The sequence below is a fragment of the Monodelphis domestica genome, chromosome 7 (assembly GCF_027887165.1).
Source record: "Monodelphis domestica isolate mMonDom1 chromosome 7, mMonDom1.pri, whole genome shotgun sequence".
Classification (NCBI taxonomy): domain Eukaryota; kingdom Metazoa; phylum Chordata; class Mammalia; order Didelphimorphia; family Didelphidae; genus Monodelphis; species Monodelphis domestica.
Genome location: NC_077233.1, coordinates 110,855,210 through 110,871,242, shown reverse-complemented (window position 1 = coordinate 110,871,242; position 16,033 = coordinate 110,855,210). Strand labels below are relative to the sequence as shown.

The 16,033-nt window shown below is 38.4% G+C and overlaps 1 protein-coding gene across 3 annotated transcripts in view; it reads right to left on the bottom strand.

Moving 5' to 3' along the window:
- The window catches only part of PLIN2 (perilipin 2), a 70,764-nt gene extending 55,241 nt beyond the window's left edge, over window positions 1-15,523 (bottom strand). For 2 of the 3 annotated variants that reach the window (XM_056805321.1, XM_056805319.1), the window contains exons 1-4: window positions 15,398-15,506; window positions 10,861-10,894; window positions 9,085-9,279; window positions 2,487-2,587 (exon numbers count right to left, since the gene is read on the bottom strand). The gene's annotated coding sequence lies outside the window, so the exon portion shown is untranslated. Of the gene's footprint in view, window positions 1-2,486; window positions 2,588-9,084; window positions 9,280-10,860; window positions 10,895-15,397 lie in introns of all 3 variants that reach the window. The other variant, XM_056805320.1, reaches the window with a different exon arrangement.
- Window positions 15,524-16,033: the final 510 nt, after the last annotated feature.

Sequence of the window (16,033 nt, the reverse complement as noted above, 5' to 3'; positions counted from 1 at the left end):
GCTCTCATAATTGGATCTTTAACTTGGGGATAATTTCTAGAATTGATGTATGTGGAAAATCACAAATAATTCTGGAATTTCTTTGAAAATTCCTTAGAGAGATTCCTGACTGATCTTGTCTTAGTTCCTTCAGATGACCTATCTAGCCCAGATTTGTATATTACTATAGAGCTAATGAATTCAACATTCCTGTTCAGGTTTTATGACTAAATTGTGATAAATTAATTATTGCCAAAATATGTAAGAATAATTGCTATAATGTAGACTCATAGGCTTTATGGAATCCTTAGAAAGGGCAAATGGTCAGAAAAGCTTGTTTGAGGGTATGGAAATTTGTTTCTGGTCTGCTGATAAGCAGAATTTCTCTGAGCTGTAATGGGTGAGACTTGTCCTGTAAGTAAAAATAAGGCTTCTGGGATCTAATGATGACAAAGTACACAAAGGAGAGAGAAAGTCCTAGGATAATTAGAGAAGGCAGCCCAAGGTTCACCTTGGACTGGACTTAACTGACCATCTAGGCTGCTAATAATTGAGTGAAACAATAATGGCAGTGACAGCCTTGCTTGGTATATAAAGCCACTCACTGTGTCCCTTGTGACTTGGAGATGTTTTCCCTTTCTGGGCCTTCTTCCTTCGTGACACATGAATTCCCATAATCAGTACATAATACAAATTGGAAAATTAAAGTTTCCATTTCCCCAAACAACCCATTAGGTTAATAATTGAACATTCTCAAACTGTTAGGGAACATACTTTGAGAAGTGGGTGAAGTTTATTAATTGATGGCTTGTTTTTGAAGCCTTAATCGAAGTTTGGATCTTGAGCTTGGAATAGCTCAAAGCTCTCTTGAATTTTCCCCAGAATCTGGAGTAAAGAAATTCATCTGTAAAATATTGTTTCTCAAGTGTTTATAGATGTTATAGTTAATGTGTACTTTGCAAAAGGATATTCTTTAATAGAAACATCACATACCAACTCTGCAAACAACTCAGGAATTCGATTTCCTAAAGGGATCTATTCCTGTTAGAAGATGATTTCTTAAGAAGTCTGTTGGCTAAGATACCCAAATGCAAATGTGTAATGCCAATTGGTATTGTACTGTATTGTATTATTCTCTGTTTCTATCTGGTGATCTAGTGTTTGCTCTAGTCCTGGTTTCTACACTTCTATCTTAGGGGCTGACTCTCCCCTTGTGACCTGTGTGCCCATCAGGGGAAGCAGTCACTGGACATCCTTCACATCTCCAAGCAGATTCCCAGCTACCTAGGACCCAGGCATTCACTGAGGACATGTCCCTAAGACCCTGTGCCCACAGATTTTCCTTCTCTGCTATCTTAACCCCTTTACTTTAGCTCTTAACTACCTAACCATAACTATTTCTTTCCTTAAATTTTGGGTCTTCTTCTATGATTTAAGTCATGCATACGCAGCCAGATGGACATATAATTCTCTGATTCAGCTTGGGGAAGCAGTAGCCAAAGTGGGTCCCTCTAACTGTTGGGTCTGTATGAAGTACCCCCAAAGCAGAGAGAACCCCAGGCCCCTAGCCCAAGGTCTCAGTGTCTCTGAGGTATATTCAAGACCTGAGGCTTTAAGGAGATTAGCAACCACTCCAATTTTGGCTACTCCCCTGTGGCATATGTGGACCTTGTATTTGTAACCTTGTCATCTCTCTAGTTGCTTCTAGGGTAAAAGAACTCATGGGAATCACCCAGATGCCAGATGCCACCATAACCTGATGCAACCATCCCAGCCTGATACTCTGGACATGACCTACAGTCAATACCTCTCTCTCCTAACATTAGGCAGGGACAACTCTATGCTCATTCTCAGCTCTGAAGAAGTTACAGAAGACTCTGAGACCATCGTCCCTTTTCCCTTACATACTAGGAGAGGGGGGAGATGACATGGGCACTGTACTCCCAGAAACCCAGGTGAACTATTATCAGGGAAACTCCCTTGCTCCCTTGCATCCTTGTGACTAAACCTAGAAATACCCAATGACCCCCCCCCCCCCAGGGTCCTGAGATGTTTATCCTCCTTGATTGTCCTCTAGATTTAGGATGGACAAAGAGATGAATCTTTATGCCTCCAGGCAGACCCCAGTCAGATGACCACCTCACTCCACCAAATGCCTGAGGGACTAATACTCTAGGTCATGTCTACACCAGGACATAGTATCTAAAGAGTATAAAAACCCCAGAATTGATGTCGTCTATGGAGACAGCCTTTCCATCCATGCTTGTCCCCATGGAGGAACAGCCTTTCCATTCATGCTGTCCTCCCAGGAATTGCTTCCCATCTTGCTGTCCTACCTTGCTACCCTTCTGGCCATTTTCAACATTACTTTCTAAATTAATAAATTTCTCTTTTTGTTTTTAAGCTAAGTTTTGGAGTCTTGCATTCTTGCAAAAGATATCTTTCCCAAACCAGGGGTACGCATCCAAACCCCATAACAATTAAAACAGAGGAATGAAGCAACTTACCCAAGGAAATTACAGGTAATATGCAGCAGAAATGGTATTTGAGTCCAGGTCCTCTAAAAATTAATCAAATGTCCTTTCCACTATACTCTGATTTAGATATGCTATAAAAAGGGGGGAAATACAGAGAATATAAAATATGGAAAATCTTCCATTAAGATATGACACAAAGCCAACTCAGAAGACTTAGAACATGTACATTGAGTAAAACTATATTGAAACAAACCCTTATTAGTATCTAGATGTAACAGATATGGTATACAAAGCAAGAAAAATCATTTGTTTGACTAAAGTTCATTTTTTTGTATTTTACCAAAACATAAATAGATCATATTTTGCTTTGACTTAGGGCTTCACTCCTCGTTGTTTATTTGGTTGTATTTTTTGTTGTTGTTTTAATTAGGTTTATAATATAAAAACAGGATTGAAAAACAAAGCATTGAAAAGTATAGGGCATATATTCACAAGTGTGTTCTACCTTTCAACTTCATGGCCAACATGAAGTTATTCCTGGTATACTTTGAAGGGCAATATGCTACCAAGAACCAGACCTAGCTGCAGTTCCAGGAAGGGGCTTATTTAAATTTTGGGTTCTTTTTGCAAGGGCAGTCTTACAATACCTCAAATACCCTTGAAAGTTACCATCTAAAGCTCTGATCCTATCTTTTCCCTTCACTGGCACTGCTCTGGGCTGTGTGGATATGAAGAACATTCCTATTTCCATGGATACACTGACCATGTTCTCAACAACTTCTTTCTCATTAGTTATTCCATTTGGCCGATCACCAGACCTTCTTACCATTTCAATGAGTTCCAGGCTTCTCTTCCTTAGAATACAAATTGCATAACATTTTATGTTTCCTGTGTAAGATAAAAATCAGGAATGGAAACATGCCAGATAAGCACTCATAGGTAAGGTAACTTCATGACATGTAGGATGATTCCTAGTAACCTAATTTAAGAATGCAACCTAAAACTCAGAGAAGTTAAATAAGCAGCCCAAGGTCACCTGACTATTGAGTTCCACAAGTGGAATCTGAATTCAGACTTCACTTGATGATGCAGACTGACACAATTCTGCTCCATAATCACAGAATTTAGTCTTAACAGGACATTAGAGATCTTTCAATTCAATTCTTTTATCTTTTTTAAAACCTTACTTTCCATCTCAGAATCAATATTGATTTAAAGGCAGAAGAATAATAAGGGCTAGGCAATTTGGGGTTAAGTGACTTGCTCAGTCACATAGCTAAAAAGTATCTGAGGTCACATTTGAACTCAGGACCTTTCATCTGTAGGCCTGGCTCTCTAACCACTAAGCCACCTAGCTGACCTTTAACCCTTTAGTTTACAGGTGAGGGAATAGAGATCCAGGGAGGTGAAATTTGTACAGGGTCTCACAGATAATTAGCAACAGAGCCAGCGTACATGATATTTTACATTATTTCACATTGTCAACTTGTTACTATATATATATATATATATATATATATATATATATATATATATATATATATAATTATCAAATCAACAGCTAGCAGTTACTAAGTGCCTGCTATGTGCCAGGCACTATGTTAACTATAGTAAACTCTGGGGTTAAAAAAGAAGCAAAAAAGAGTCCTTCTTCTCCAGGAGTTCATCACAGTCTAATGGAGGAGAGAATATAGAGAAGGCTATGGACAAATAAGACATATACAGAATAAGGTGGAGATGATTTCAGAGGGAAAGTACTAAGATTAAGGCAGAACTGGGCAAGGCTTCTTACATAAATGGGAATTTAGCTGAGACCTGAAGAGAGCTAGGAAGGCCAGAAGGTGGAGATAAGGAGAGTCCTAGGCATAAGGAAAAGCCAGGGAAAATGCTGGTCACTATCTCACTTTCAAGAACTAACCTGAACAGCATGGTTGACTAGATTGTCTTTACTACTCTTTGTGAAAATATCCTAAAAAAAAAAAATCTGAAAAATGTAAAATACAACTGTAAGGCCCTTATCAGACTTAAGTCTTATCTGTGCCAACATCTTTAAATGGACTTTTCCACTCCATTCAGTATAAGTTGTTGTTGTTATTATTAATAAGCTATACTATTAAGCAGTTATGGGGCAATTTGGTCCACAGACTGAGACATTCTATCAGATTTAAACTTAAAGGGAAATGGAAATATTTTTCTTTAAAGACCCCTCCCTATCTTTAGGGTCAGACTATCTCTATAAAACAGGCTGGACAAATTCCTAGGAGACCATTAGGCAGACTCTCTTGAGGCTGCAGCAGGTTACTGTTATCTCCTGATCTCTGAAATGTAGGAAAGGTCCAATGTGTCCCAGAGGCCACTAGGCAAGTGCTCAATTTAGTGCTAATTTAGACTAATAAAGTCCTATTTGATCAATCAATCAATATTTCTTAAGCATCTAATATATGCTAAGCACTATGCTAAATTCTGATGATATAGTCTCTGACTTCAAAGAGCTTACAAAAATATATACAAAGCAAGCTATGTACAGGATGAGTAGGAAATAATGAACAGAGGTAAGGTACTCAAATCACAACAGGTTGTGGAAGACTTCCAGTAAAAAGAGGGATTTTAATTGGGATTTAAAGAAAGTCTTGGAGGTCAGTAGTCAAAGCAGAGGGGGAAGAGCATTCCAGGCATGGAGGATAGCCAGAGAAAATGCCTGGAACCAAGAGGATGAGAGATTTCTTGCCTTACCAAGATTAAAATCTCTTTTCAAGGGGCCTGTGAAAGGCCACTATCCAAAAAAGATAACCTAATGATGAACATGCTGTAATCCAACCAAGGTTAGAATTATCAGAAATCTCACTTTAGACAAACTCTGGATCCTCCTACGTTAGAGTCAGGAGTGAAATATTGAAAATCACTTACACTAGAATCTCCCCTATACACCAGCTCCTCAATTTATTTTACCCTGTCTTCCTTTGTTAAAAGTTTTCTTGATGTTAATCCCCAATTTTGTTCCTTTTTTTCTATAATAAAAGTCCTATTGATGCTGATAGGCCCTGTGTCTCAGTCCAAACTGGTGTGCAAATGCATCCACTGTGGACTTTGTATAACTTACCTTCTCTCTTTAAAGCCAATGGGCTGGACGTTCTGGAGCAGAGAAATGGAATGTCTTTTTTGGGGAACTGTAGGACCAGAGTCATTGAATTAAAGAATGTGGGGATGGGAGTGGGAGAATAAAGTAAAAGGAGTTTGGAAAGATAGGTTACAAAAGGCTTTGAATGCCGAAGCATTGGGCAGCAGGGTGACATGGATAGGACCCATGTTTTAGGAAAATCACTTTACTGTCTAAATGAAAGATGGATTAGAAAATGAAGAGACTTGAAATTGGGAATCCTAGTGAAATAATTCAGGTATGAGGTGATGAGTACTTGCATTAGTATGGTGGCAATATCAGAGGACAACACTGGATATATTTGAGAGATGCTATAAATGTGACATCACCAGGCTTTGGCAACAGATTAGATAGTGCAGTGATGGCAAACCTATGGCATGGGTGCCAAAGATGGCACACAAAGCACTCTTTGTGGGCACTTATCCACCCTTCCTCCATCCCCCCTCCCAGTTTGTTACTAGAAAGGCAGAGGGACTCAGGCAGAGCTGCCCCTCTCCCCCTCTCCACCTCACCTGACAATATTTTTTAGCATGCCCCATCGGGGGCAGGGGTAGGATAGGGGCAGGATCCAGTACTCTTTCTCTAAAAGGTTCACCATTACTGGGATAGGGTTTAGGGTGTGTGAGAGAGCAAGGAATACAGGATGACTTCCAGGTTGCAAGCCTGAAGACCTAGGAAGATGGCATTCTCTTTAAAGAAATAGAAAAAGGGGGAGGGGGCTTTAGAAGGAAAGATGAGTTCTATTTTTGGATACATTAAATTTAACATATCTACTGGGCACCCAGTTTGCTATGTCTGAAATAAAATTGGAAATACAAGATTGAAGGTCAGCAGAGAAATTAGGGCACATAGATATGTGCATACAGCATAGAGATGGTAATTAAATTCATGGAAGTTGAGGAGATCAAGTGAATAGTATAGAGGGAGAAGAGAAGCAGACCCAGGACAAAAGGATAAGGGACACCTACAATTAGAGAGCTTCATCAGAAAGATGATTCAACAAAGGAGACAAAAGTGATGAGATATGTAGGAGGAAAACCAGGAGACAGTAGAATCCAATATTGAGGAGAGAATTATCAACAGTTTCAAAAGCTGCAGAGAGGTCAAGGAGAATGAGGACCGAGAAAAGGTCATTGGATTTGACAATTTAGGGACTGCTGGAAACTTTGGAAAGAGTAATATTCCAAAATTTCAAATTCAATTAGAGAACTAGTTTTCTTTCTTTGGACTAATCAACCTTGAAAAACACAGAACCACTAAAGTAGTTAAAAAGAGCAAGTCTTTAATCAGGACAAGGGAGACAGAGTTATTATGGCCATCACATAGTCGTGTGCACGTGTAACAACAATACCATACCCAGTCAGAGTGAGACTCTGGGAATAATATCTCAGGGAAAATGCACCACAAATGGGAATATCCATCATGTGAACTTCCAAGGAACTGAAGAATTTGGGGTCTTATATACACTTTGGGGAATAAAGGAAAAGAGGGACAACTGATTGGCTTACATAGAAACTAGGGAAAGAACTACCTGGGAGAGGACTAGTTACAATGGGAGAAAAGGTTACTTAATATTAGATTATATCTACTACTCCTATCTAGGCTGAGATCATTGGGTACTTGTAGATTTATTGTTCAGTCTAGGACAAACCTACTAATTTCTGTTTAGGGTGATTAAGGAGTGCTTGAGAGTTTCATGAAACAAAGTTGTCGAACTTCTGGGTAAAAATTTGAACATCTAGAATAGAAACATAGAAGTGGAACAAAAACATACATACTATTCATCTTTTTTATTTTTATTTTTTTAATAATATTTGTTTTGAGGCATCTCAGCCTTTCCCTTCTCTTGCCATACCATAGAGGGCATCATCCAGCAAACAGTTGTGTATATATAGATTTTGACTTTCATGTTTCCACTTCTTCATTCATTTTCTGGTTGTGAACATTCAGAAGTTATTCTTCAAATATTAAATCTATAGTTTTATATAATGTTCTCTTGGTTTTACTCATTTCACTTCTTTATCTCATTGTGGTTCTTTCCAAATTTTTTACAAATTAACCTACTCATTATTTCTCATGATGCAGTAGTATTCCATCACAATCACATACTACAATTTGTTTAGTCATTCTCTAATTGAGGGACAATTAATTTCCAGTTCTTTGCCACCACAAAGAGAGCTACTATATAAATATTTTAAAACATATAAGTTCTTTTCTTTTCCCCCCGATTTCTTGGGATATAGGTCTAGCAATGATATTGCTTGGTTTAAGACTATACAGAGTTTTCTAGATCTCTGTGACTTATTAATCATTTTGCATCATAAGAGGTACTGTGGGGAATAGAAAAGAAAAAGATTTAGAGTAACTGGCCATAAGAAGCTTCCAGTCTAGTTAACCTAATTTTATAAAATAGTGTGAGCATATGTGTATGTGCTCAAAAACCTGATGCCATAACATACACATGTATGCATGCACACATACACATGCAGTGGAGAGAGCACTGTTATCACTGTTTCTGGAGTTAAAGGACTGAAGTTTAAATCTTTATTATTCAATAGCTGTGACCTTGGGCTAGTTACAACCTCTTTAAAGGCCTATCAAACAGAATCCTCTGCTCCCATTATAAAGGCTCTGGACAAACAGGTTAGAAGTTTGTTTGTACAGTTCCACAAAAAGTAGCTAGGTGTTTTTGGAAATCTTTCCTCTCCATCATTCAACAAATAAGTTATTCAATAAACATTTACTAACCACCAACTATGTTCAAGGCACTATACTTGACATTGAGAAGATAAAGAGGAAAACTGACAAAATCCCTTCAAGATTATTAACTGTCTATGGAGAGGTGAAGAAATGGATACAAATAAATATGACTCAGTGTATAATGTAATGGATTCACATTCCTTGGAGGCCAAGGAGAGATCAGGGCAAAGTACCCTAAAATAGATATATATTTGCTGGAAGCATAGAGGAGAGGCAGGGTTTGGGAAGATATCACAGATGAATAGGTGACCTGGGCTTTGAAGAAAGGATTTTAACATCTGGACATGAGGAAGGATAGCTTTAGAGGTATAAAAGAAGGTTCTTGAGATTGTATAGAGGAAGGAAGGAGAAGAACAAGACCAGGAAACAATCTGCTGGCCAGAAAAGAGTGTATATGAAGTGGGACAGTGAGCAATAAAACTGGAAAAGCAGGTTGAGAAGGGTCTTGGATTTTCTTACAAATTCTATGCTTCTTTCTAGGGCTAACCCAAGTGTCAGAGCCTTCACAAAATAATAGTAACTCACATTTTATATCACCTTTAAGTGACAAATTTCCATGATTTCAATTGATCTTCATAATAACCCTTTAAGATAAACTGTATTGGTACTATTGTTCCCATTTAACAAATGAGGAAACTTAGGGAGGGTAAGTGATCTGTTGAGGATCACACAACTATCAATTATAAGAAGTAGGATTTGATTTCATCTCACCTGACACCAAGTTCAGCTTTATTTTCAGCATTTCATGCTGCATCCTCAATACTTCCCTGCTTTGGATAGCCCAATCTCAATTTCCATACTCTTTCTTTTGTGCCTACAGGACCCCGATGAATTAGCTTGAAGTTATATTAGAAATGAAGCTTTCATATTTTTCATCTGTGGGATCCTTGTTATCTTCTTTGAGCACTGAGGAAGACAAAAGAATTAATAAATCATAGTCTCAGCATTCAAGATGCTTATGAGGTAGTATAGATCCAGAATATCTGGGATGAAGTCTTCACTCTACTACTTACTAGATGTGTGATTTAGTAAATGTCATTTTACTTCTCTGGGTCTGAGTTATCTCACCTATAAAGCGAAGGGGTTGGATTAGAGAATCTTTAAGGTTGGGAAATTTCCAACATTTATAAGTCTAAGAAATTTTGAGGTTTACACCTGTAAAGGTTAAATTTAGGGTTGAGACTGAATGTAATAATTATTTGGTAGCCAAGGATTTTATTTATAAAATCCTAAATGAAAAACACTCAAGTCAGAATGGAGTTTTATGGTAATTTACTTACAACAGGAGGAAGAAATTAAAGAGAGAGAGAGAGAGAGAGAGAGAGAGAGAGAGAGAGAGAGAGAGAGAGAGAGAGAGAGAGAGAGAGAGAGAGAGAGAGAGAGAGAGGGAGAGAGGGAAAGGCGTTAACTCAAAACCGCTCTGGCTCAGGCTGAACCAGGCGGGAATTTAAGGCCTTGGAGAGTCAAGGGAAAGAAGGGAGTCAGTCCTTATCACTCATGTGACTGATCTGAAGGAAAGCTGTCTGCGGGGCTCCTCCAAGCTTGAGCTCCAGGATTGAACTCGCATCTAGCCCTCTCCACAGGAAGTCACAAGAACTCCAAAGGCAGTTCTCTCCCTCACTTCCTGCATCTCACATGTGCCAATGATGGCTCAAGCTTGGCTTAGGAAAGCCCAGGGGGGCAGTCAGTTGTTTCTGATTTGTCATTTGCTAGCACATACCCATTTAGTGTGGGTGTGCACATTCCTGGGTGCTAGACCAAGAAAGATGGAGAAAATCTAAAAATCACAACCCCCCCTGATGATGATTGGGAGACTAGTCTCCCCAATTGACCACTAAACATAGATATCATGTACCCCAAAAACTTCTAACTGCAGGTGTATACAAAAGTTTACACTCTAAGAGGAAAACTACAATAGTTAGAGATAAGGGGGAAATAGAAGAGAGACAGCCAGTTCCCTTTTGGCATAAGCGTGTACATTCAAAATAAATATTGAATCAACCTTCAGTTCAATCAACTGCACCCCAAGGTTCATTCTGGATCTTTCTGTAGTGTAAGGGTTTAGGTATCTTTCTGCAAACAGTTCATTCTCTGGATTTAGGAGTTAACAAGCTTCTTCTCTGAAGATCTTTCTCAAACAAAAATTTTAAATCTTGGATTTTATGAAAATACAATCCCCCCTGAAGAAGGTGTTGAAAAACATCCAGTTCAGATCAGGATGCAAGGTTTAGTCATGGGAGTGTGTGAGTCAATTAAAAAAAAACAAAAGAAAAAATAATGGAAGAAAAATTAAACCTTTTTATATTATATATGTATATTTATTTTAAAGAAGAATTCAAAATCAGTATCAAAATATTGAAAATCTACGTATACAAAATTTTGAGTAAGCAAGAATAAATTTCTAACAGGCCCTTATATTAGGGTCCAATTAAAGTAATTTCTAATCTCACAAGTCTGTAGGTCAGAGTGCAGTAATATTTCACTTACCCATTTGCAGCCAAGGCTACAGGAAGTTGCCATACTATAGGAGAGAAAAAAGGACCAGATTTTTATTTTGATAGGGAAGTGCCATTCCCCAGTCTGCTTTTACCTTCATTCTCAGGGATAGAGGGAGCCAGGATGATAGCCAACCTTTGGTACTTGTCTAAGTATTTTCACGAAGAATGCAGATACAAGGAAGGCCTACGTCTTAACATATGTCAAATGTCGCAACCTTGAGTCTCACATTAGGTTCAAGTCCTTAGTATTGGCTTAGAAGTGCATCAATCCTACCTGGATTGGTTTCTTCTTTTTTGACCTGTGTGCTCTTTTGGCACTATTCAGGTTAAGTCTGTGCTCCTTTTTTGATCCTGTTCTAGCAATTTCTGTATTTTAGGAAAGATCTTGTAGGTGTTGAAGCTATCAATATTTTCTATGTCACACAAGAAATCATCTAGGACTCCAGTGAGCTGGGCCTCGGCAGTGGTGGTCAGGCAGCTCAGGGCACCCACAGCTGCACAGCGGCTGCTGCCCCGGCCTGGCTGTAGTGGCCAGAGCAGCTCATGATGCCCTCGCCTCCTTCCTTCTTCTTCTGGAGGGAGGGGGCCACACCTCAGCCTGCCTGAACCACCAGGCGCCAAATGACAACGAACAACAATGAGCCATATAAACTAGGCAGAAGAGCCCCTTGCTCAGCGGTCAACATCCCCAAGGCACCTGTCAGGTTGCTGGAGGTGACTCTCGCTAGCCACCCAGAGGCAGCAGAGCCGAGACCCACTCACTTCTCTTCTCCTCCCCTCCCACAACTATGTATACTTTCATGCCAAAGGGGACTGCCCCCTAGCTGTTTTTTTTTTGTCAATGTGCCTATCAATTATTGGTTTTGTTCTTTTTTCCTCTTATCCTCAAATTGTTGTAATTTCAAAGTTGGTATGTTTACAAGACCCAGCGGAGAGACTAGTCTTCCTTGGGCCTCAGGGGGAGAATGTAAAATGGAGATTTGAACCCTAGACTTCAATCCCCAGAAGTCTTTGGTATTTCCCAGAATTCCCTATAATCTCAACTGAGTCTCCACCTAGGCGAGATCACAATTAGTATTTAAACTGGCAGTAATGCCTACCTTGCCCTCTTCTACTCTCTCGCTCTCTCTGCTTGTCCATTTGCAAGATGTAGTAAGTAAGCTTTGAATGGGCTAATCAGCCCTAGGCACGTGATTTTCTTATTTTGTATTTTCTTTATTCCTTGATTTCTAATGATTCTTAATAAACCTCATAAAATATAATATTTCTATATGTTAGAGACTAAATTTAATTTTTACAGTCCCTTCTATATCTAGTACCTTCTTTGCCTAGTCCTGGGCCAGTCATTGCTATTTTTTCCAAGTGACAAATGAAACAGCAGGCAGCCACACCAGCCCTACCTTTGTTCCTATTCTTGCACACATAAGGAAGCTGAGTAAGAATTCAAAACAGTGTAGATGAAGTCTAAGGCTTTATGGAGCTTAACCAAATGCCAACAATCAGTCACTGTGCAGCCAAGACATTCCAGGAAGAAAGTAGGTGTGAATATGAACTAGTTCCTACTGCTTTACTCCAAACAGTGCGCTGTGTATTCCTTCCCTGTGTCTTACAATGTCCCTATTCTACTACAGTGCCACTTTCTTTCTCTTGGCTCACAACCACCATCCTTCCCTGTCCAGAAAGTATGTACAGTCTTCTACGTGGAAATTCTCCAGTCATCAGGGCTCTGCAATTGATTATTATGGTTACAAAATATCATAGTATTATGAAATGGAAAAAGCCCAAATTGTGTATGTTACCTAAAAAAAGTTTAAAAAATCTTCCAGAGTAAAAGGTTCTGTTTATAAAGAAAATAAGAACGTGACTATGAAACTGAGTTCCATGTCAGTCAATTAATAAGCATTTATTAAGTGCCCATTATGTGTTCAGTACTATGCTAATCACTGAGAATATAAAGAAAATCAAATAGTCCTTGATCTCAAATATCTTGCCAACTACTAGAACACAATTTAGAATAATTTAATAAGCCAATGAGGTTGATTACAATAAATAATCATAAGAAGCAGAATTGCATGGTAGATGGAGAGCTGGTCTTAGAACCAGGAAGACCTGGGTTCAAGTCTTGCTGCTGATAAATTCTGACTGTTTGACTTGAATAAGACATTTGACCTTTTTCCCCTCTAAGCAGTTGTCTAAAAATATGCATGCAAGTTGCAGAGATATTACTAACTTGTATAGGAAACAGGAAAATTCTACATCTGTAAACTCCCTGAACCAATGAAATCACAGGTCCAGTCCTTGGCCCTATCCTAATAGAATCATAGTGTTATAAATAAAAATTAATCTTGGAAGCTTTATACTAACTTTATAAGTATTTATTGGTAAAAAGAAAGAAAGATAGAAATAAGGTTTCCAATTATTTCTATCTTACGGTAAAATCCACCCTGGATCCCAGCCCTGAGTTGTACCCTCTGCCACAGGTTGCCAAAGATAAGAGATAAAATAAGAGCCTACAGGACAGAGAAAGAGTCAGACCAGTCAGAAAGATGGGACAAAAAGAGCAACTGAGCCTCCCATGCTGGCTTTTCAAACCTAAGCTCCTTCCCCCATATCCTTCCACTGGTCAAAGGCTTTCATACATAATGCCATCTGACCTCCATGGTGCCATCACACCAAGCTGTCAGGCCATTAGACATGTGACTCTGACTGTTATGGTGAGTCCTTTCCAGGACTGGACTGGGTTGGAAGTTCCCCCAGATATTTAATTCTTATTATAGATTTTGTTTTTTTAGATCCTAAAGCAAATTAAAATTACAGGTGACCTAAAGGATAATAGAAAGATGAATGATGAAGTTGAAATACTTTCTCACCAATGGCAAATCTTAAAATTATTATAAAAGACATAACTTAATAATGTATAATACAAATTGAATTGCTTGTCAGTTCTGGAGGTAGGGAGAGAAGAAAGGAGGGAGACAATGTGGATAATATAAGTTCTGAAAACTTATGTGGAAATGTGTTATTAAAATTAATTAATTATTTTAAAAAGGCATCATCAAGAAAATGTATGACCAGAAAGAGTTAGGACACTCCTGTAGTGAGATCAAGGGATAATAGATGGATAGCTAACATACAGCACTGACATTTAGGAAATACTCAAGGAACCAGAGGAAAGTTAGTATGTAGGATAGATTCTTTTCAAAAGTTTTATAAAGTCATAGACAAGAATAGCACAGTTTGAGATGGGTCAGAATATGCTCTGGTGGAAGAAAAAACAACAAAAAAGGTAATTGAGTAACCAAATTATCAGAGTAAAGATTTAGAGCTAGAAGGACCCTTAGAACTCATCTAGTCTAACCTCATTTCATAGGTGTGGAAACTAAGTGAGACCCAGAGAAATTAAGTTACTCACCTGAGGTCACAAAATAAGTAGAAGAGCTGGTATTTAAAGTCTAAATCTAGTGTTGTTCTATTCAGCCTTTGCTATCTAGTTGACCCAGCTATGAATGGAAAATTTTCACTTAACAAGTGGTCCATGTGTATCATTTCCTTGGCTATGGGACAAGTATTTCCAGTGGTTTTTTTTGATTGTTTGTTTGGCTAGGGGTTCCAGTGATTGACTTAAAGGCAAAGTCTAATTTAACCTTCTATTCAGTGTTTTAAGCAATCAATATTCAAACAGGTAAGTTTTCTGACCCAAGTTTGAGCCAAAGATCTTCTGTTTGAAGGTCTTATATAGATAAGCCAGGGAGAAAAACCTCACTTTTTCTTTCTATGTGTACTTTCCTCTTCCTTTGACTTTAAGTATCCCCTTTTCATTCTGGTCTCCTGCATGTATTTTAACTCTTCTGAACCTGGCTCTGCTTCTTTTTAAACCATATGAGTTTGCCATGGTAAAGCTGATACTATCTATCTTAACAAGCCATGAGTTGCCAAAATATTAATCCAATCAGCCATAGTATTTGTTAAAGAAGGTTAAGATGATTCATCCAAACCATTCTAAACTAGTTTTAATCAAGTAGCTCCATTGTATCCTTAGAACTTCCCTTAATTCTTTTTAACCCTTTCTTTCTCATTGGATATCTCTACCATGTCATTCTCTACCCCAAGAATTGCTCCATAATATTATACTTGCTTTCTCTGACCCCCAAATCTCATGTTAACTTACAGAAAAGAGTCAAATTAGATGTTTGTAACTTACAAAGCTTAAAGCCTTATTTATTATGGCTGTTTTTTTAAAAACATCTATGCCATCCAGGGCTTATTCCTATTAAATCTTCTCTTCCCCCCTCCCCCATTATCCATTTATGTTTACTTGTCCTGGATATCTCATCCTTTGAGCACTGAAAATGCAAATTAGATAATCTTATAAACCAAGGATGCTTATTAAATAATAGAGTATAATAGGAATCTAGTGCATTCCCAAACCACCTGAGATTATGCCTCTGCATATGAAGAGCCTGGGAGCCTATTTATGAGAGAATTAAGATGATTTATAAAAGAAATATCTTGGTAAGGTACTTTACCTTGCCCATGTATGGGCATTGGTAACTGCTTCCAGTTGGATAACTCTTGTTGTAAAGGGCAGGCTTTTTGACTAACTTCAGGGTGATTAAAAAGGCCTTTTAGCTTTGGCAACTTTGCCTTATTGTCTTCAGTTGCACTATGGTGTCATGAATGTGTCTGGTGAGAGAATTACGCAATAGGGGAAAAGGGTGTGGCCTTTTCCCAGTGTCATGTGTTCCAGAGAAATGGGGCCTCCTTTGCTTATTTAATCCATTCAGTTCTAAGGACATGGAGTGGAGCCTTCAATCTAGGTTAGTAACACAAAGTACACAAATCTGGGCATTGGAATCTTCATCAGATATTGCTGCTAGTCTAACATCAATGCCTTAAGGAGCAAGGATAGATCTTTAGGAATAAATTTTATGACATTAATCCAATAAAAGGACTCATCTGGTAGTAATGCCTCCTTTGAATGTGAATTTGGTAGGACCAATGCTGCAAAGAAATTCAGCTAAACTTTGAACTTAATCCTTGAGAGTGAAAGAGTCAAGGGTAGGTAGGATGGACCTTGAAGAAAGGTAAGGATATCAAAATCCTCATTTTGCAGGACAGCTAGGCAATTCAGTGTATTTAGAGACAGGTCTAGAGACAGTAGG